The sequence below is a fragment of the Balaenoptera borealis genome, assembly GCF_965194805.1.
Source record: "Balaenoptera borealis genome assembly, chromosome: 6".
NCBI classification, from domain to species: Eukaryota; Metazoa; Chordata; class Mammalia; order Artiodactyla; family Balaenopteridae; genus Balaenoptera; species Balaenoptera borealis.
The window spans coordinates 39,038,409-39,061,402 of NC_138863.1; the positions used below are offsets into that span (position 1 = coordinate 39,038,409).

General features: G+C 39.2%; 1 protein-coding gene across 10 annotated transcripts in view; it reads left to right on the top strand.

Moving 5' to 3' along the window:
- HECW2 (HECT, C2 and WW domain containing E3 ubiquitin protein ligase 2) overlaps positions 1-22,994 on the top strand; it is a 433,539-nt gene that overhangs the window by 219,611 nt on the left and 190,934 nt on the right. The window contains exon 1 of one of the 10 annotated variants that reach the window (XM_082397299.1): positions 5,873-9,465. The exons of the other annotated variants lie outside the window; for them this stretch is intronic. The gene's annotated coding sequence lies outside the window, so the exon portion shown is untranslated. Of the gene's footprint in view, positions 1-5,872; positions 9,466-22,994 lie in introns of those variants that run through there. 10 annotated transcript variants of the gene reach the window in all.

Consider the following 22,994-nt stretch of genomic DNA (forward strand, 5'->3'; position numbering starts at 1 on the left):
GCTCATGCACACGGGCCTGTGTTTACAGTGGAAGTTGGAGACCCTGAAATAGCCTGGGAATCTGAATTCTTTGGGTATTTATGTTTGATTTAAATTGATGTCATAATTCCATTTGGAGCAGATCTCTTTGAGTTGATGACTATTCAGTACTTGGAGTTTTGAATACAATTTTAAACTCAGATTCAAACTAGTTTTTGTGTGACATCTTTCGCTTCAATTTTTTTTTTTTTACAATTCCTTTACCAGATGTATCTTGAGTTTGTATCTTGAGTTTTGTCCCCTGGAGGTGTCCTTATGATGGATGATACTTGTGTTTTTTAGTATCTTGAGACATATGGGTTATTGATAATGTGTGGTTAGCTACAAGGTCACTTTTTTGGCCAACTCCACTTGATAAATAACAACTCCTTTTGAATGAGTACTTAGTAAATCCACACTATAAGTAATATTTTCAAGTGTCAGGATAGATAGGTTTGCAAGGGAAACTTTTTTTTTTATTTATTACTGTTTCTGTATTTCTCTGTCACACTAAGCCAGATTGAAGCCTCTCTTTTCTGATTATTAAAGTAATGCAAGTTCATTACAAAAAAGGTAGAAAATATGGAAGAATATTAGGAACACTTAAGTCTTCCTGCCAAGCAATAATTACTCTGAACATTTTGGCATATTCCTTTTACAATTTTATTTTTATAAATCTCATACGTATGTTTAAGGTCAATTAAGCTCATGTTGTACATATAACTCTGCAGTGCATTTTTCCACTTATTATATCATGACCATTTCCCACGTCATTCAAAATTATCTGGGAACATAGTGTAATGACTACATAATTTTCTATAATATGGTTGTGTCATAATTTACCTATTTATCTTTTTTGGACACTTAATCTAGTTTCTAATTATTACAGATCATGACACAATGACCACTGAATTTATATAATCTTTGGTGGCACGTATTTCTTGAACATGCATATTATTTTGCTTATTAAACCATTTTTTCATGTGTAAAATAATCCTTACTTTTCTGGTGTTGCCCCCCCCCCACCCCCAACCTTGTACTATTATTCTTTACTGAAGGAAGTTTTTAAATTTAAAGAACAATAGCTTTTTTTTAAGATTGATTGAGTTGTTTAAACATAAACTCTAAAACAGATTAGAAGGTAAAATTACAAATCCTGATGATAGCAGTTTATAAGGGAAATGCTTACAGATCCTTAAATATAGCTTTGTAGGGAAGGGCGGCAGTGAATCAAGTTGTAACAATTTGTTCCAGGAAAGGCATTTTGGATGAATGCCATCTATTTTTACAATGATGTCTTATGATTTTAGTTTTATCTACTCCACTTAACCTTTCCCAAAGTGATTGCTGAAGCAAATGTATGTAATACAATAAAAAGAATTAACATAATTATAATTTCTTTAGTTAAAGGCAATTCTTTTTCTCCAACAATGTTACTTGAATTTTAATAAAAGTACTGAATATAAGCCTGGTTGAATCATGTTAGATAACCTAGATCCAAGTGACTTCTGAGGTCAGTTCATCTAGCCAGTTGCCTTCTTGGTGGACTGTCATTAATCTACTTAGTATTCATATTTGTCACAGAAGTAGAATTCTGAAAACTTCTCCAAATAGTCCAATGATTTAGATCTTCTCTATTGAGAATAAAGACAACACTAGAATCTGAGAGCTACTGATAGTGAGTAAATACTCTGTGCCAGGCACACTGTCTCCTTGCTTTATGTAGCTTTACAGTCCTCTCAAAATCATGCTTGTTATACATTGTTATTATCCCCATTTTATTTATTTAAAAATTTAAAAAAAATATTTATTTGGTTGCACCGGTTCTTAGTTACGGCAGGCAGGCTCCTTAGTTGCAGCTCGCCGGCTCCTTTAGTTGCGGCACATGCAGGTGCTCCTCAGTTGCAGTTGGTGGGCTCTGTAGTTGTGGCATGCAAACTCTTAGTTGCGGCTCGCATGTGGGATCTAGTTCCCTGACCAGGGATTGAACCTGGGGCCCCCTGCACTGGGAGTGCAGAGTCCTAACCACTGTGCCACCAGAGAAGTCCCTATCCCCATTTTATAAATGAGTGAGTTAAAGTTTGTAGAAGTTTACTCATTTGGCCAATGTCACACAGCTAATAGGTGTCCATTTTGGCTGCAGAACCAGTGCTATTCTGTGCTGCCTTCAAGCTGTCAGAGAGTTCTTAGTCATATGAACTGACTAAACTGACTACATGAGAAAATGTCTTGAATTGGATTAAAAAATGTTAAGAAAACATAATGAACAAACTTAGTGTGTGACATAACTTTTAAGCATCACAGAACAAACTTGGATATTTAAAGCTTGGCTTTATTCTCTTTTAAAAAGGAGGCATAATTATTTAGTGGGAAAAAACCCTCATTTTTCATTCTTCCTGGCTAGAAATCTTGGCAGCTAGGAGTGCTGTTGCTATTATTGTGAGTTTGTTTGTTGTGTGTACAGATTCATGCTCCCAGATTCTCCATCCCCACCTTTTATAAACACCATGTTTAACTTGGAAGAGGAAAAAGTTATTTTTGGCAACACTGGTAGAGCAAAAGTAGCAACTGCAGGGGGGCATGAAGGGAAATACTGACGTGAGCCAGGAATTGTAGAAATATGTCTAGCATTTAACTTCAATTCTGTTTAGAATGCAGGTCTCTAACAAGAGAAAGAATTATTATTCAAGGTTTACTAGGAGGCAGGAAAACTGCAAAATGAGATCTGTGTCTGTGTACTTATGACTGAAATAATGTACTGATACTTTGTGCTTCCTATTACTGTTTTCATTGCCAAAAATCATGAAAATCATTAGCTGATAGGGCCCAATGCTAAGATGGCTAGGCTGCTATTTGAGAATAGCCTGAAGCAATAGTTTCGTGTCAACAAAGATTCACAGACAGAGTATAGATATTGTATAGATATAATATCTACACCCTAAAGTGATAAAGTTCATCACTGAATTCTCAAATATTAAAACTCAAGGATTTCTTTGCAAGTTGAAAGATACACATTTATAATAAGTGAAACAAGGGCTGCTTTTTGCTGTTGAAAGTAAACTTTTAGGAAATTTTACCAAAATGTTATTCTAAGAGGCGGTACGAGCTAAAAAAATGGTTGGTCAGTTCACGTAACACATAGTTTGGTGTATTGCTGACAGATTCAGAGTGAGTTATTATGAGAAGATGAAGACGTTTGTTCAGACAGTCATTCAGTAGATCATTTCTGGCCCCTAACCTTTGGAAATGATATTACAGAAAGCCACTTTTATATCAAACCCTGGGCTAAGAGGCTCCCTGGTCTGACCAAGCATGGCTCATTCTTCCATCTAGAGTATGCCAGAGTTTCTCAGATTACCTATGGTCGTTCAGATCCATCACAGACACTGATCTTTCGTTAGTCAGAATAAAAATAAACTATTAGAAGAATGAAATCGAATAAAAAACAAGATCCACAGAATATAAGCCCACATTTTTATTATTAGATTGAACAGACTTAAAATTACTCTGACAAATTTCTGTAAAAGTTTCTAAAGGGCTCAATTTCTGTACTTTTCTCAGGTGATTAACAGCCAGCTTATGGCCCAGTGCTGGCCCATGGCCCATATTTTGAGGAGCACTGTTCTAGATTTAAATACAGACAAAAACTTTTTTTCTCATGTTAACATCCCTTCCTGTCTCTTCATTTTTCCTGTACTTTCTTGTCTTTTTCTTACATAGTTTTCCTCTTTTCTTAAGATGGATTGAAAATAATCAACATGAGAATTGTTAGGGTAGGTAACACTGCAAAGGTACAAAGATGCATGTCTCTTTTTGAGTTTTCTACTAAAACGAATTTACAAAATCAAATATGACATTCACATACACACATACCTTAATAAATGGTCTGTTGGATTTTGACACCGGGTCAGTGTCTCTTAAAGTGTGGTTTAAGGACCAACTATATGAGAATTAGCTTGGGTAATTGTTTAAAAATGAAGACTACTAAGATCCATCTTATACCTACTGAATCAGAATTTCTCTGGTTTGCTCTATGAAATTTTGTCTGAATTTTAAACATGAGTCTCACCAGTTGATTCTAATACACAATAGAATTTGAGTTATACTCTTTCAGAGTGTGGGAATCTGTGTGGTTATTCGATTCTGTATCATACACTATGGTGGTATATTATAAATGCCAATTCTGAAATGTCCACTAATGTGAATATTTTGGAATCTCTATATATGTGCTTTCAGCAGAGAATCTCCAGGATATTATTGGGTTCATTGCTATCTCAGACATATACAAAGCCTTATTGGAAAAAGGTATGTTCTCATTTTACAGACAGAAGCAAAGAACACACATACACAAATAAAATAATTGTACATCCTTCTTTATTGTAATGATTTTACAGCCTTCTCATTTTATTTTCAAAGTTCTACATACCTAAAATCTATTCTTAAAATCACCTTGCTTTATATAATATAATTTTATTTGGAATAAAAAGTAGCATAGCTACAGAATCCATTAACCATGTAATTGAACAGTTGTTATGAATTGAATGAGGCATGTGGGATTGTATATAAACCACGTTAATATTTCATTTAAAAACACATGTCTTTACATTAATCTGGGGTTAATACAAAATTTATTGATAAGGAAAAATATTATATTCTTAGGTGTTAATACCAAATTCACCCATAAGGAAAAATAATATATCCTTAGATATATTATTCAAGATACACGTCAGTCAAATAAAGGAGCCTCTGCTATAGCTGGATCTTTAGTTCAGTAGTGGAAATTACTTTAAAAAAAAAAACACCACCACATTTATTCTTATTTGTGTATTCCTTTCCGAGTTTTTGGCACATTATATCACGTGTGTGTATTTGTCTTTTATTTATTTATTTATTTATTTTTTTATTGGAGTATAATTGCTTTACAATGGTGTGTTAGTTTCTGCTTTATAACAAAGTGAATCAGTTATACATATACATATGTTCCCATATCTCTTCCCTCTTGCATCTCCCTCCCTCCCACCCTCCCTATGTATTTGTCTTTTAGAAATAGAAAAGTGAGGGTCATTTATTCTTGTTTAGGAAAGCAGTAGATCATAATCCTGATATTTTGTCTTGAATGGACAGTGATAAAGGGATTTCCTTATTCACTTAAGGTAAGAAAATCAGTTCTTTGGGGACTTCACTCTCTTCCCAAGCATAATGATAATTTCCCAGGTAAAACTGCAAAACCCTAAGAAAGTAACAGGTCCATACTTGTATTTACTGAACTCAGAGTACCACAAGAATGTTGCTGATGTGAAATTATGCAGGCTGCTGGAAAATTTTCCTCTGGACCTTTCAACCTTGCCATTGTGTGCCCTTGATCAAGTTCCTAGACTTCTCCAAACTGTTTCCTCATAATAAGGATAACAAGACCTCTTAGAATTGCTGGGAGAACTCTATCAGTTAATGATTCTGAAATACCGAGCACAGTTCTTGGCATTGGTGAGTGGTAGTAACTGTTGGGGAATTTGTATAGCAGTGGGAAATGTGTGGGTAATCTCTGATGTCATACAAACTCTGGATTTGAAATTCAGCTGGTTTCCTGCTATGTAATCTTGTGTTAGCAAGTAATTCAATCCATCTATCCCCCATTTTTCTTAATCTGTGAAATGGGGATTGTAGTGACGATTCCGGAAGGTTATTATGAGGATTAAATGAGGGAGTGTGTGCCTAGCACATAGAAGTTTCTTAATAGATGATAGCCATTATTATTTTTATTGAATTTGATTGCATACCACTTTCTAAGCTAAATTTAAAACAAACATATTTCATGTACATGTGTCTACTTGAGTTTAGTTTTGAGCGTCCTCCCCTTGATCTTTTAGCAGCTGTCTCATTTTAAAATTTATTTTCCAAAGCTTTCTGATTTATACACAAACCGATGTGTATTTCCACTGGAAGATTTTGGGAATCCGAAAGCAGGGCGATGATGAAATGAGTATTCATCTGGCTGCTTTACGAACACAATTTCAGAAGAAAAAGCAGGCAATACAAATTGCAGCAGTTAGGCAGACCCTTGCTGCAAGACTTCAGTAATGCATGTGAGTGATGTCAGACTCACAGGCATGCTAAATGCATAAACACAAAGGAAATTCATAATGGGCTTTTCAGGAAGAGGGTTGTTGCTTCCTGATGTGCTAACCTTGATTCTGCTTCGTGTTTTTGGTGCCAGCATAAAGATAGCTGGAGGAGACACTGTTGGAGTTTTCCATTGTCAGTCTGTATTGTAATCTAAGAATTGTGTTTTGCTCTTCTCTACCTTATTCTTAATAAATATTCTGTGAGCTTTGGGGAATAAACTACTTTAGTTAAGTGATGTCTTTAATTTATATGATTAATTCATTCAGCAGCCCCAAATCACAGTTCTACCCACAAGCATCCTTGTTGATCAGTAGATCAGAATGTTGAGAACTGTGATAATCAGTTGGGCTTTCAGAAGGAGAGCTTAAGGAGATGGGGAAAGGGACATTTCCTCTCCCTTATTCTTAAGCTTCCTTTTCTCTCCCTATACACTGATGCTTAAATTTTCTAGTCTCTTCTGCTTCCATGGCCTCATCCTTCCCTCATCCTCTGTGCTCTAGTCACACTGGTCTTCCTTCAGTCTCTGAAAGGGCCATGCTGCTTCCTACCACAGGGCCTCTGGCCAGCTCTTCTATCTGGAAGGAACTCTCTCTCCTCTTCCCTCCTCCCCTCCCCAATTCCTAGTCGTCCATTTAGTCCACACACCGATTCCTTGAGGGAACTTTCTCTTATTCTCTGACCTGGGTCATGTCCCCAGCTCATCCATTGCCTTACCACCTTCTCTTTTTCCTTTGTAGCATGTATCATAATAGTAACTAAAGAATTCACTTTATATTTGTTATTTAGTGTTTCTCTCTCTAAAATAGAAGCTCTGCAAGAAGGAGGAGGGGCTGTGTTTGTCTTGTTCGCATATGTCTCCCAGTGCCTAGCACCTACATGATAGCATAGTAAGTGAAAATGCTAAGGTGTTATATGGATGCAAAATTGGTATTAATGTGCTTCACCATTTTATTTGTTGCTATGGATTTTTTTTGTTTTTTCGGTGTTTTCTTCAAGGGTGTGGTTTGGAGGAAGGAATGGCATATGTAAATTTCGAGGCCTGACACTATCATCCTCTGGCTGTACCTTCTCAGTACAGTAGTTTATTGTGAGTGAAGAGGTACTGGCTGAACTGCTTGTGTTTAGGAAACAGCATCCCCATGAAAGGGTACATGTATGTGATGGCCTTAAGGCTAAGCTCTGACGTTCGTCTAACCTCCCTTGCTCCACTCTATAAGTTTCTTTCATGATCAACTTGGGAAAGTCTATGTTCTATTATGACAAAGGCTTGTGCTGTGGAGAAGCAGATTTCCTTTACATAGGAAAGTAGCCTGTTTGTCACAAGTGAGTGTCAGTGACACGTGGATGGACCAGAACCTAGAGTTCAGCTAAAGTGGTGTATCTGACAAATGTTACAATATTTGGAAGGCAAGGAAATGTGGCTTGGAGGGCCAGAGTGGTGGGAGCATCAAGTGGGTCCAGGGCCCTGGGAGTTGAGTGGAGGTAAGGGTTAAACACTTTCCTAGACTGGGGTTGAAAACAGAGATGCTGACATTGTTGAGAAGTCTGTTGTTCATAGGCTCTCGTCATCTTTCATGCCAATAATAGGAAATAAATTCATCCTTTCTGGCTTATTTTTTCTAATCTCCTAATGGTGACTGAGGCTGCTGTGGGCCCATTGGCCACCTATTAATTAATGAGGTCATGGCATTTTCACAGTGTTATTTGGGGGAGGCAGTGTATTATAACAGGGTTTGGGCTTGGGTGTATTCAGATCTGACTTTAATCCTGGTTGTTATCACTTTCTCTCTGTGAGTCTCAGTTTCGTCATCTGTAAAATGGACCTAATAACACTATTGACCTCAGTTTTAGAGTACGGTGGCATTCATTAGAGACTATTTCTAAAGCATTTACTATGTGTTCCTGGTACATAGTAGGCATTCCGTACATGCTTGCTATAATTGTTGTTTGCTAGGACATACCTAGAAATCCACAGTGATTTGTCCTAAGACCTGGCTGGGTTTGCATGTCCAGAAGAGGCCTGGACAGGGTTGGGGTGGTTCTGGAGTGACAAGCTTGCTGTGTTCACTCAGTCTATTCCAGAATCAGCCCAAAGTTCTGTGGACCTTTGAAGTTTCATGGCAAACTATGTCTGGGTTAAGGGAACAGTGGAGAGGAAATTGCAGCCACCAAATGTACCATGGAGCTTAAATCTAGTCTGCCCCACTTCACAGCAAAAGCACGTGACAACGGAGGACATCTCATCTTGCTTTCCTGGAAGTTTTGCTGGAAAGAGATGGTCTTGTAGCCTTTGATTGTACTCATACATTCAACCAGCACTTAAAAATTGCAATGATGGCACTGGGTGGGTGAAGAGCTTTACGAGGCCCCTCTCCCCATTGAAGAACAACACATCTGAACTGGAGATTCTCACACCACGACCGCTTCCTAGAATAAGACAGGAGTACCAGCTAAATTGGTGATTGTGTCTATTTTTGCATTAAAAGTAGGGTCTGAAAATAACTACTGATAACCACATTTGGCAATTTTCATGAAAGCTATATGCTATATGAAAAAGTTTTAGTCCTTTTTTACAGTTTGAAACCACAAGTCCACAAACTCTATTCTGGATTGGCTAGGATACTATTTCAGTAACTTAAATTAAGGCTGTGTCTGATGAATGGTAACAATAAATTAGAGTTTCCCAGATAGTGGCCACTCCATTCTGAGCAAATCAAACAGAAAAACTCCCTCTCTGTGATAACAGTCAGCTTGTTGACATCAGCCCACTGTGTGTGTGAGAGTGTGTGTGTGTACACGCATAACTTTTTCTTTGGAATTCTCCCATGGAAAAGCAAAGGAAGGAAGCTGAGGGGAGGATGGGGCGATTGTGCATCCTGTGCTTTACAGGGGCGTGGCCACAACTGCCTCAGCCTCGGGGACACTGATACGTGATTTTTTTTTTCACTTCGGATGCCTGAACAGTGATAAGTCTTGATGCAAGGCAGGGGCGGCTCTCAGTGTTGTTTACAGCTGGACAGGAGTCTCCTGGTAGCAGCCTGCCCGAGTCCCACTCAGTATTTCACTGCTAGAACTTTGGGGACGGGAGAGAGCAACGGAAGCATCTGAAGCGGACCTGCAGAGCTCCCCCCGCCGCATTAGGATCTCAGACCCTCTTTGACTTCAGTTCGGGCCACTCTTATGAATGAAATTGCCAAGTGGGTAGGCCAGGTGCATGGTTTGAAGGAGAATGAAATGTTTCTTCATGCTGCTTCCTAAATCTGGTTTGAAATGATGGATTCTGCCCTGGCAAAGGCAGAGAGGAACTCTTTGGGATTTTATGAGGTAAGGTATTAGAAAGTTCTGTGAAATGAATTCCACTCTCATATGATTTCTGTGTCCAACTGTTTGGGATTTACAGTTGTCTCTGCCTTTCTTTTTGAAAAATTCTTAATGCTGTCCCCTCCCAGCTTGGTTAGGGACCATTATTAACAAATTCTGTAGTGCATTCATCACATTTAGTCATTTGACATCTCAACATAGGAGATCAGTGCTGGGATTAAAGCTTTTGTAAAACGTTTACAAATAAATATGCAGTCCCCTCACTGAATTTCTAGAGTCCCACTGGTTTTAGAGGAATTATTTTACTGTGAAGTTAAGTACAGGTTCTACCTACAAGAATGCTTTTGAAAATGGCATTAGACTGAGTCCAAAGAGATTTCATGACAGGTCATCTGCCTTTGGAATAATAATGTTTTTGATGGATTTAAAAACTCTTCTCTCAGGGAATGAGGTGTTAAAACAGATTTATTTATAATGTAACATTTTTTGTGGACAGTATTCATTCATAGGGATTCACATTCTAGAGACTAATGATTTAACAACAATCTTACAACAAAACTTTAACTCAAGATTAAAACCATGTTTTTAAAAAATATTTTCTTGTGGAAACTGTGGCAAACTGGCCCGGTCTTCTATAGACCTTATAAATCTGCTTCAATTAATTGTTTAAAAACTGGGATGAATGCAGGGCAAAATTTCAGTTCTATTTTAATTTTTTCAAATTAGTGTTTTTGAATGAAAAAAAAAATTTTTTTTTTGGGCTGTATGCCAAAAATCGTTCTCAAGGGGGGTGGGAATGTTATTTTTTATTGTCATAAAGCATATAATTGGCATTTAGTGCCTGGGAGCTGGGGATGCTTAAACCATTCCTATAATGTACTGGACAGACTCTTACAAAGAATTATTCACTAGAATGCCAGGAGCATTCTTATTGAGAAACATTGATACATGCTCAGTTTAATGAAAAGGAAGTTGATGATTTAGTAGAGATTCAGGTGAGCAGTCTAATCTCTGGGAAGGTTATCCATCTTCTGATCAAGACATTTTGGGGAAGGACCCAAGGGAGTAGCCACTCGGCAAAATTATTCTTTAGAATCAGTAGCAATAACTATTCCAGAAAGAGATTGCTCCCACATATTTCTAATTAATATTTTCATAACTAGTTTGGATTAGCTCCAACAAGTATCTGGTTCATTTCAATAAGGGCAACCTCTGTCTTTTTTTTTTTTTTTTTAAACTTTGCGTTTATTTATTTATTTATGGCTGTGTTGGGCCTTCATTTCTGTGCAAGGGCTTCCTCTAGCTGCGGCAAGCGGGGGCCACTCTTCATCGTGGTGCGCAGGCCTCTCATTATCGCGGCCTCTCTTGTTGCGGAGCACATGCTCCAGACGCGCAGGCTCAGTAATTGTGGCTCACGGGCCTAGTTGCTCCGCGGCATGTGGGATCCTCCCAGACCAGGGCTCGAACCCGTGTCCCCTGCATTGGCAGGCAGATTCTCAACCACTGCGCCACCAGGGAAGCCCGGCAACCTCCTTCTTTAAATAAAGTTATCTATTACAGTTTCCAGTCCTTATTATATAAGCTCATTAAGATCAAAGGAGTAATTTACCCTGAACCAAAGGATGATTTGGTACTAAACTTATATTTTATAATGGTACATTTCTCAGAATCTTCAGTTATCATATGCAATGTAAAAGTAACATCCTGGAAGATATAGAGGTTGCTTTTAAACTTCACTTAGCATTAGAAGGAATTACCTATGAGTGAGAGCTTAGTGTATGCATGGTATTTTAAAAAATAGAGGAAAGAAAGGAGGATATATAGTCCAAACATTATAATTCCTGATAACTTTTTATACCCAGTGCTGTGCCAGAGATTCCCAAGTTGAAACTGTATTCAAAGTCTTGGATTTATTGTGTAGGGAGATGAGGGCACCTCTGCCTGACTCTTTATTAAGCCAGGCTTAAAGCTCATTGACAGAACTTTCAGCTTTGCGTGACCCTCCGCCCAAGAACTGGGCAGTATTCAGATACTGTGTGTGGGAGACTGTGCTACATGGCATAATGTACAATTACTGTACATACGGCCTGCACTTTTGCTGCCTGGTCGTTTGGCATCCATTGCTTAAGAAAGCAGAGTCTCCAAAAACATAAAAATAACTATGCTTTTGTTTTAATTTATTTATGAAAAATCAGAATAAGACAATGTCTTTAAAGGAAATAAATTAAAAAATTTAAAAGGAAAGAAGTTGAGGAATTGTGCTTTTGAGTTTTAAAAACATAGCACTCTTTAAAAAGGATGAAATAAACACCTACACGTGTATAATAGCTCCTAATATGAACCAGGTTCACATCCTGTACACATGTCCTCCTCACAGCTTTCTGAGCTAGGAGCGCCACTATCATTTTATAGAATAAAGAAATGGAGTCTTTGCAGTTTTAAGACTTGCCCAAGGTCATAAATTCTGTAAATGGGAAAAATGGAATTTAAACTCTGGCCTGCTGTTTCTTGAAGTTCTGGGATCTTAGCATCACACAGCAGCCACAGCCTGGTAACACCATTATCAAGCAGTATACTACTTCCATTGCACCTGTAATAAATGATGTGTACCTAAAAACAAAAGCCATACTACACCATCTACAAGCTGGCCCTGCCTGTCTCTCTGATCTCATCTTCTCCCACTCTTGGCCTCATCCTTCACTCTGCATCACTTTGTTGTTCCTAGGAACACAGTGGGCTTGTCTTGTTTCAGGGTCCTTGCATTTTCCCAAATCTCCCAGTGGAAAGCAGTCTCACTTCATTCAAGGCCCTGTTCAAATGTTTCCCTCATCAACCGACATAAAATAGTACTCTCCCACCACCCTCTCTCCCCCTCCTGCTCCCTGGCTGTCTTTCTTCAACCCATGTCACCACCACCTGACATTACGTTGTCTCTACTACACTACCTGACACATACATTATTTTGTGTCTGATTATTCATCGCTTTTCCCATTGGACCAAAATCTCCACAAGGAGAGGGACTTTCCCTCTCTTATTCCCCCTAGGATCCCTGTCACTTAGAATATGGCCTGGCAGAGAGGGGATGCTCGGTAAATATTTGTTGAATTAATTTTAAGTGATTTTCATTTCCATCATCACTTCTGTAATTGTTTTCTTTCTGTTTTTAGGCCTTAAAGTCTTCCTTCTAACTCTTGTTAGCCTGTCATCACCTTGCCCCACATGATGGACCTTTAGAAAAAGATCTCTTACCTACTCTCTCTCATGAAATTTCTTTAGCAATATGAAGTCTTGTTCTGATCTGTCAGCTTTGGTACCAGGAAGGGGATTGAGGCATTTTAGTGTCATTGTTATAGAATATTCATAAAGGGCCCAATAGAGAATCATGTGCCAAGGTGTTTACCAAGCTACCATGTGCTGACCATGCTTGACCCTTTGAAAGAGCTGAGGCTTACATTCTCATTGTTAAAGTGTAATCGCTGGAGGAAATATAGCCATGCAAACTGTGATGGGGAAAATTATGTTCTGACAGCAATGTGTACTTCATGAAGACATTGGAAATTTTTAAGCCTCAAATTTTATAAAGGTCACCAAATTCCTGCTGATATTTCTAACATGAAATTGGCTAAAACTATTACCAGTTGCATATTCTGTTTTCACAATGATATTTATTATAAATTTTTAGAGTAGCCAAATTAAATAGATTGTTGGATATAAGTAAACTTTTAATAATTTTTTCATTTGAGGTATTATCAAAGAATTTGAGTTTCCTATGTTCTATATAGGACAGTATTCAGTTGGGGAAAAAGTAAATGTTAATTTAGAAATGCTCTGAAAGCCTTCATCAGGAAAAAACTTGTTTAAGATGTTTCAAAGGCTTTTACCAGAAACTGGTTATGCGATCTTAAGGAAGCTAGTTCATCTTTTTGTGCATTGGTATGATGGATTATAAGCTATAAACAAAGTTGAATGTCAGCTCAGCATAGCAATGTGATTGAATTAATTAGAAATTCTTGTTATAAAGATTGAGAGTTTAAATAAATTGATCTTAAGTTAGTCTAATAAAGCTTAGTGTGGAATTTGCAATATTGTCCTTGTTCTCTATTTTGAACAGGACAGAGATCTCTTTAAAAAGGCTTTATGTATTCCTTGGTGAGAATTTTATTTTCCTCCTTTGTATATTTTAACAATATAATACTGATATTCAGTTAATGCCATATCATCATAATTAAAAGAAGATATGACAACATCTTTTGTTCAACCAAATATGAGCACCTACTATGTGCCAGGTATTGTTCTAGTTACTTGAGATACATCAGTGAACAGAATAGACAAAAGTCCTTGACCTCTTGGAGTTTACATTCTAGAGAGAAAGACAATATACAAGAAGTGTAAGTAGATTATATAGGATGTTAGATGGTGATAGGGTTATAGAAAAGAAATTGAGCGGAGTAAGATAGTCCAGGAATGCTGGAGACAGGGTAGTTTTAAACCGGGCAGTCAGGGTAGATTTCATTGAGACAGTGATATGAAAACAAAAAAGAAAAATAATTTAAGGAGAGGATTGATGCATAAGGATATATTGGGGGAAAGTTTCAGACAGGTGGACCCTGAGGCAGAATCCTGACCAGAACTTTGAGGATATTGTAAAGGAGGAAAAAAACTTTATTCTCTTAGGTTTGACTACTGGCCCTGCAAATCAGACGGACAAAAGACAGATTAACAGGAAAAACGGGATACAAATTTTAATAGGTGTTAAAATTTTTATTTCTACTTGCATGAAGCCTTCTTGTATATAAAATGAAGACCCAAAGAAGTGGTTAAACTCAGGGGCTTATATGCTACTTTAACAAAGGACAATAAATTGTGGAGAAGTAACTAGACAAAGGAAGGGGGGTTGGCTTCTGTGGGTGGTAAATTGTGGGAAGGTAAATATATGGGGGAAACTAATGGAAGATAAGGGTTGTTCAGGAAGGTTTGTTACGCAGACTGAAGTTGGTTCCTTCTCCATTGATGAATAGTGATTAAGAGTCATCTTACTCTTCCTGGTATGGGAGAGGGAGACACCTTTACAGATGGAAATTTATGTCTTGCTTTTAGACATAAAGGGGGAGAGCAGAGAGCTGATTGCTTTCAGCTCAAAGTGGCATATTTTGGCCTGGCATACTCTCAACTCCCTTCATTACCAAGGAGTCCAGTGCAGCTGGAGTGGAGCAAGCGGGGAGGGGGAGAGGGTAGGGAAAGATGAGCTCAGAGCTCTAATTTTTTGGGGGGTGGGGAAGGGGGCTGCCAGATCCTGTAGGGCACTATTAACCTCCAAAAAGACTTTGAATTTTACTCTGAAAGAAACAGGGATCCAATGAACAAGAGGTAAGACATTTTCAATATGTAAACATTACCTATGTTTAAAGTGAATTCTTCTGTAAACCCTCTCTGACTGAAACTCTTGAGAGGTATTTGCTAAAATGAAGCCAAGTGTTTCTTCTCACTGGTCTGTTGGTGGTTCCCCCCTTGTCAAATGGGTGTTTAATTGACTAGTTTAGGATCAGGTATTTTATACAGGAAGTTGCTTAGCAGGGCCTCCTGCCTCTGCCTAGCACGTCTGGAGGTCTGAATGTTGAGGAGACCCCTCAGGGGTGTGGTTAGGACTTGGCTATAAGTTATGTCACCCAGCCTGGATCTACTGAAGCATATAACATTCTTCAGATTGGGCTGCACCACCCCTGGTGAGGCCTCCCGTAGAGGAGACAACAATAGCACACCTCTCTCATACAGCGGTGTGAGTGACACTGAATCAGTATATGCGCCTCACTCCCCCCAGCCCCCCTCGCCAGCTCCCTTCTTAGCGGGGCACACGCCCTTCAGTGCAAATATCCCCAAGGCCAGACTTTACCGACTTGCCAGGGGGTCTTCTCAGCCTCTGTTGCTTTTTCTGTCCTGTAATGTGCCAGTGTCTTTTTCTCTCATCTCCGGCACATTATAATCAGCAAACCTTTCTGGTATCTATCAATATAAGAAAATATTCTAGTGGCAGTGGGCGCATTCTCATTTGATAGCATGGTGTCATCACTGCAATCCCTAAATATGTCGGATACTCACACTCCTTTTTTTTCCATCCAGGGAGGGTGTCAGTGTACAGAATGGGGCATCTAGGGACATTGGGTTAAAAACAAATGCCAAGTGTGCCAATTCATGAAGTTTGTGCGTGAATGCTCATAGCACTTAATAAGATTGGTGCTCTGTTTGGTACAATCAGTGGTAAAGGGTCACCCCCTCACCCACCTGCAATGTAGTTCAGATCTCAGCCATTGTCAGAGTTTTGCTCTCCCATAACTTGCCTAGTGGGATTCCATAACTTGCCTAGCACATGCAGGTGAATTTGCAAAGTTTTAACAGTCAGGCAGCCCCTGTGAAGATGTGTTTTTGCCCAGGTCTAGAATGATCATTTTGATTCAAATTGTAGCTTAGGATTGCTCTAAATCCCAAATCCTAGACAAGGCATCTAATTTCTGAGTGTAGCTGGAAGAAAGCCAGGCCTCTTTATGATCCAACCGCAGGACATGGGTATATTCAATTTTTATCCAAAAAGTAATTTAAAATCAAGTTAGATGTTTATGCCATTTTTCAAGAAAATGTAGGGAGGAATTACTTTAAAGCAAAAGAACATTTGTAAACATCATTTTTCATCTGTCACGGTCTGTCACATGGCATCTTTCTTACAAAATTTCTTATCTTTTTTCAACTCCCCTAGGTTGACTGATAGAATAGTGAGGACTTTGAATACCTTTTTTGTTTCTATTTTATCTCCAGTACTGTATGGAGGTTTTGGAAATATTAATATAGACATAGAAACATTTCCAAATCCCAATTATTTTGGATATGTTTAATATGTCTGGCCATGTCTCCTGTATATGCCTATTCACAGGACATTTCTGCAATCCAAAAGTCATGTACAGAAAAAAAATTAATCTTTAAAAGATTATTTTCACACTGATCTCTGTGTGTGAAATATTACAAGGAAGGAAGAGTTTGATGCATAGAAGACGTTATGCTTACGTTATTTTAGGTTTTTGTGGCATTTTAAAAAGAATTCATTTATTTTTAAAAATTACTCTTTACAATCATATTGTAAGTTAATATAATTAATCCTATTTTTCCAAGTAAGAAAATGATAATGTCATGGCACCTAGAGAACAACAGTAACTTTTACCACTGAATTCAGCTCTAAATATGTCACTTGTTTGTTGCTTCTGATGACCATTTATGGAACTGAAAAATGAACCTTGGGAGACAAAACAATATGTCTAGAGAATAGCGAAGCAAAGGAATGGATGGGATACCTTAATGACTGGCTTAAATGTGTAGACCTCTGAAAGGATATCTCCATATGCATCTCCCAAAGACACTCAAACTTGAGAGATCCAGAGCCATAGTCATTATACATGGTCACAGGGAATGCTAATCATTCCCCTTCGGTTCTCCTTTAACACTTTATAAAGTATGCACACCTCTATCATAGCACTTTTAACATTGCATTGTACCTTATATGCCAGTCTTCTCCTACTGTACTGCCAACTCCTTATGGCAGGAAATGGATGTTCCTGACCTTCATAAGACAGTCAATAAATGCCATTCAAATGAAAGAAGGAAGGGAGGGAAAGAGGGAGGAAGGAAGGAAAGGAACAAGCTAGCAAATGAGAGGGACAGTGGTCAATGAGATGTGCATGGTCCACAGCATTGCTATGATTGCTCAGTTTCCCTGGAAATTACCATGGAACAGATTTTTTCCATGTGAGGTGTTTGTAGTACCTGTATCAGAATCACCTGGTTGGGGTGCTTCCTAAAATTCAAATTCCTGCATCCCGACTCAAACCTACCGAATCAAAATCAGCATTTTTGAAGGAGCCCCCAGGATATTCATTGTGAGCAATGGAGTTGGGCAATCGTTGCCCCAGAGGATCAGTTAGCTAAAGGGGAAGGTAGCCAATGATGATTTGTGACCTACTGAATGTGCAGGAGATGTTGGTAAATCTGCTTATATAGAGATTTTGTTTAAGACCCCAAGGTAAAATCATGTGGTTCTCATTAAGGGAAGAGGACTATTTCTCACCTAATTAACCAAATTTCTGAGAAAATTCTCTGAGCTACTATACTCTGCAGTTAACAGAAGAGAGTTAGTTCTGTGTGGTGTAATCTTATATCCCTACTCCTTTACTTCTGGGTCCGAACACTTTGTTTCTCCCTTGGAGAAGCAGACTTAACATAAGTAATTCCAGTATTAAAAAAAACTTAATTGGAATAGCCCTAGAAGAGTACAGTTGATGCTTGAAGAACATGGATTTGAACTGCTCAGGTCCACTTATACACGGATTTTTTTTCAATAGTAAATACTACGGTACCATGTGATCCATGGTTGGTTGAATCGCAGATGCGGAAGCTGCCCTCGGGTAAGGAGGAACCCCATCCGTATGCAGAGGGCTGACTATAAGTTGTATGTCGAGTTTTTACTTCAGAGAGGGGCGGTGTGCCTAACCCCTGCCTTTGTTCAAGGGTCAACTGTAATTTTAAAAAACACTAAATGAAATCATTTTCGGAAAGTATCATGGATTGCTAAAACAAGGCAAGAGTAAAGATTTTCAAAAGTTTTCTTGATCATGTTCCCACAATATTCACAAACAGGAATGAAAATTATATTAGAAGGATTTTAGGGCTTTTTGGGTGTGTGCTTTGCCTTTTTATTTACAGAACATGTACTGCCAACTAGATTTACAAGAGAACAAAGAATATGTAAGAGACATGAGTGGACAAGCTTCATATAAACCCTGCCAAACAAAATTAGATTTAGAAAAGATATTTAGGTACATGAATTAAACATCTTCAATGTTTCTTTTTGTAATTATATTACAGCTACAAAGTTACCTAAGTATCTAGAACATACACTCCTAGAATACAGACTCCATTGTAACTATAACAGATATTTTAATCTTAGTAAGAAGGGAAATAAAAATGTGGGTGGGAAAGGGGGCAAGGAAGGCAATGGTCAAAGAGCAAAAGCAGACAAATATGTCTCATGGAAGCTGACATGTTTCTCGGTTGAGAGGAAGAAGCTAAAGGTCAAGGTGAGAGAAGGTGACTGATGGAAGGGTTTGAGTCAAGGGCACCACCATAATGGAGGGTAAAACCCTGGACAAGAAAGCAAGAAATACATGTGGGTTCAGAAAAGATGGCAGTAGGGAGAGGGAGAAACCAGGGAAATGGGGCTTGATGTCCTCCATGTTCTAGATGCCATAGTGTGTGTGGTACCCTGCTGTAAGTCAGAGGGTGGAAATTAGAGGATGTGAGGACAGTGAGACAGATTTGAATAGCTCTTAAGAGAAATGGGGAAGGGAAGTGGCCAAGTGTAAATGGAAAAATTGATAATTGGCTTTAAAGACCAATGACATTTCTTTGATCTATCAGAATCTTCATTCAGTTAAAGGAAGAAATAGATGTATAATTATGTCTATACGATACATGTAGGGAATTTAGAAGCCTTTCTTTGGTGTACTGTTTTTATACTCAGTTATTTTTCGTATTTGGAGTGGGGGCATTTTAAAAAGATTGAGTCATCTAATACAGATGTTAAATGAGGGTGAAGAAAAACAACTTACACAATCTGGGAAAAAATATTCTGTCCTCCAATATCCATAAAAAATAGACCTGAGCAGAGAAATGCTGTCACTGAAAAGATGTTCTTGGGCTAGCCTAGAATGGATTGCAACCTAAATGAAGGTGTTAACCTACTTAAGGAAAAAAGGTTTAGTCTGAAGGACAAGTTAAAATTGGTCTTCTTGAAACAAAGACAAGGGATGAGTCATTCTAGGTATTTTTTAGAATGGTGCCACCGAGGCTGGTCAGAGCTCTGCTGGCTCGCGTCAGTAGGAGCTGGAGCTGTGGGGGAGACTGTGAGAGCCGCCACAAAGTAATTTGAACTCTATGCCACCACACTGGTTTATTTCTAAGGATTTTACATTTTCAGTTAAGAATAGCTGCCACTCAGTAGCAGGAGTGCTAGTATCTGTCAGGGATGATGAATTTTCAGAAACATAATCTCATTGGAGAAAGATTTCCATCTAGAATAACCAGAATATTAACCAACTTGGGTAACTTCTAAATGACAGACACTATGCTTGGTGGGGAATAAGACCTTCCCCATGAAGGTTTACAGATTTGTTTCTTGCTATGGCATCTGGGCTTAAAAAAAAAAATCAGAACAGACCCATCAAGCTTCTGCTCTGGGCCTGTTCATCCTAATTCTGACCCATTTCTCATCATATATGCGACATTTGAGTTCCCTATGGGCCTGAATACTCATGGTACATTTTCGACATTTTGCTTCAAGGGGCTAGCCTTTATTTCTTTAAATATCTTATATTTAACCAAATGGAGTTGTCCACATAACCTATGAACCAATGATAGGAGTAAAAGTCAGAGATACATGTTTTATCCCAACCCACACGAGCTGGTGGGTGAACCGAACCCGTAACTCTAGGTCTCTTTCTTGGTGAGGGGTCTGGGGAGGAAGCACCCATAACTCATCCTCGCTTATTTCCAACTTCTGAGACCAAGGATAGATATTCGTGCAGTGCAGTATTTCTACCTCAAAGTGAATATAACTGGCAAAGGAAAGGTTATTAGTGGCCTTTCTTGGGACAAGAGATGCTGGCACTGGTTCTCTGTCAAAATTCTCCTCCAGGGAACATGTAAGGGGTTGTGTCAAGCCTCAGGCATCACTTCTGTGTGGAGCTCAGTCCTCTCACGATATCTCCTCATCCCATTACCCCCACCCCCTCCTATTTCTGCTCCTTAGTGCCCCATCTTCTCAGGGTCATTATGTCAGAAGTGTGTACTTGGTTTGACTTAACTGATGGCTTGGGGAGAAAAAGTTTAGTAATAGCAGAAGTGCAAACCCTCTTACAGAGAGGTCACACTTTAACAAGTACAAATTTATTAATGTTGCTTTTTATCATTGTGATCCTAATGCATGCTCCTTAAAATGAGATTTGATGTTGCCTCATCTTTCCTGAGGCCTCAAGAGGAAAGTGACACAACAGTATTTTCAGAAAATGTTCCATGTGCATAGCCGTGTTTTTTAAAAAAAGCATTTTGACACCTTCTACTCCCTGTGTCTGTGTTCTGTTCCCTGCAGGGTCCAGCACCTTGCATGTGAGCAACAGCTAATACAATACATTTGTTTGTGAAAACATGAGAGTCCCTGTCCCTATGCCAGCAGCTCTGCCCAGTATGTTTTAGAAAGGAAGAAACTACCTTTGTTGTCTAACCTGGAGAAGTGATGCCATCTCAGCAATTCTGGGTCAAGTCAGGCATGATGCATCTAAATCACCGAGTGATTTTTTTTTTTTTTAAAGTCATGTTCCTTGCTTTTTTTTTTTTTAAATTTTATTTATTTATTTATTTTTATTTATGGCCGCGTTGGGTCTTCATTTCCGCGCGAGGGCCCTCTCCAGCTGTGGCAAGCGGGGGCCACTCCTCATCGCGGTGTGCGGGCCTCTCACTATCGCGGCCTCCCCTGTTGCGGAGCACAGGCTCCAGACGCGCAGGCTCAGTAATTGTGGCTCACGGGGCCAGCCGCTCCACAGCATGTGGGGTCCTCCCAGACCAGGGCTCGAACCCGTGTCCCCTGCACCAGCAGGCAGACTCCCAACCACTGCGCCACCAGGGAAGCCCCTCAGTGAGTGATTTTTAGGATGGTAGTTGTGTCTATTAGGAATTGTGTTCAGCTGCAAGTAACAGAAACCCAACCACAGGAGCTTAAGTAAATAGGAATTTATTTTTGCCTCGGTAGCAAAAAGCCTGAAGGCCATTCAGGGCTCAAAGGATCATCATGGATGCTTCCAGCTTCTTTCTCTGCCATTCTTAGTATGTGGCGCTCATCTAAGGAGAGGGGAGGGGGGAGAACAAAAAGATTATTGAGTCTGTCCTTTTATCAATCAGAAAAATAACAGCTTTCCCAGAAGTCCCAACCAGTAGAATTCTACTACGTCTCACTGGCCACATGCCACTCTTAGCTGCAAGGGATTCTGGAGAGACATCTATTTTTAACTGAGCACATTGTTACCTTGGACAGAATTGGGGTTCAGTTGACAAGGAAGAGGATCAAGGGATAGGCAGTGAGCAGGATCTGCCCTGAGGAGCCACATGACATCTTTCAAATCCAGTTTTAGGTGATTGTCTGAATGCCTTCTAAATATCAGTGCTGTGGTTCTATTTTTGTGATGGAATGGAGTGGATCACCTTGCGTTGTTTATCTACGAGGGGAGGTGATGCCCTGAATCAGTTATGCCTTTCCATTCTTACAAGAACAGTGGCTGCTTCTTGGCCTTTTCACAATAAAGAATCTTTGACTTATACTGTGCTGATTACAGATAGCAGGAAAGGACCATTCCTCCCAAACTTCTTTGACTTCTCAATGTGATGAAACCAGTGGGCCCCAAGGACAACCACTGGATTGAAATCCAGTGGAACTGGATTATCCGACCCCCTCACCTGGCCCACTTTCTGTTTCTTTTATGCTCATAAGAAGTGTGGTTTTTCTTCTCAGGACTATTCTCTTGGGCTTGGGACCTTTTCTCTCCTCTCTCTTATTTTAGTGGATCTCTTACTTCACCCTGTTGGCTTAATTCCAGCTCTCAGTTAAAGTGTATCCCTAATCTTCCCTCCTGGGAAAGGGATTTGGGGAAGCAAATAAGGTACATCTGATTTTAAGAGCCAGTATCTCTGCACACATTTTTGTGTACCTATAAAACTCTGAATGGTCTCTTTTTCATGTTTTTAGTTTCATTTCCTATTCCAGGGCCCTAGGACAGAACTTCAAACTAGTGTGATGTGAGCAAGTTAAAGAATGTGAATCCCTTCCGCCTTCAGGGTGGGGCAGAGCCTGGGGCAGCCAGAGCACCCCAACTATAATCTTAAGTTGTAAGTGTCTCTTTCATGTACTCCAGTGTGTCCTACAAATATTACCATCTTCTTAGTGCCATGAGGTCAGAGAGCTTGGAGAATGCTACTTTCAGGCTGTTCTTTGGATCTGTTCTTTCTGTCCTTCTTCCTCTTTCCTTTTCTTGTATTGACTCAAGGTCTACTGCTACCGACCTTTTGTAAACGATTGTCCTAGCCAACCTGATAACTTAGTTGGTGTCTCCTGAACACTGTCCATGGCCAACCTGTGCTGTGTCTTGACTCAGTTTCATAGCTCAATGTCCCTTTGTTTCATCCCATCTTGATTCTGTTATATTCTACCAGCTTTGCTCTTCCTTTTCTTTTTTTTTTTTTAATTTAACATCTTCATTGGAGTATAATTGTTCTACAGTGGTGTGTTAGTTTCTGCTTTATAACAAAGTGAATCAGCCATACATATACATATATCCCCATATCTCCTCCCTCTTGCGTCTCCCTCCCACCCTCCCTATCCCACCCCGCTAGGTGGTCACAAAGCACTGAGCTGATCTCCCTGTGCTATGTGGCTGCTTCCCACTAGC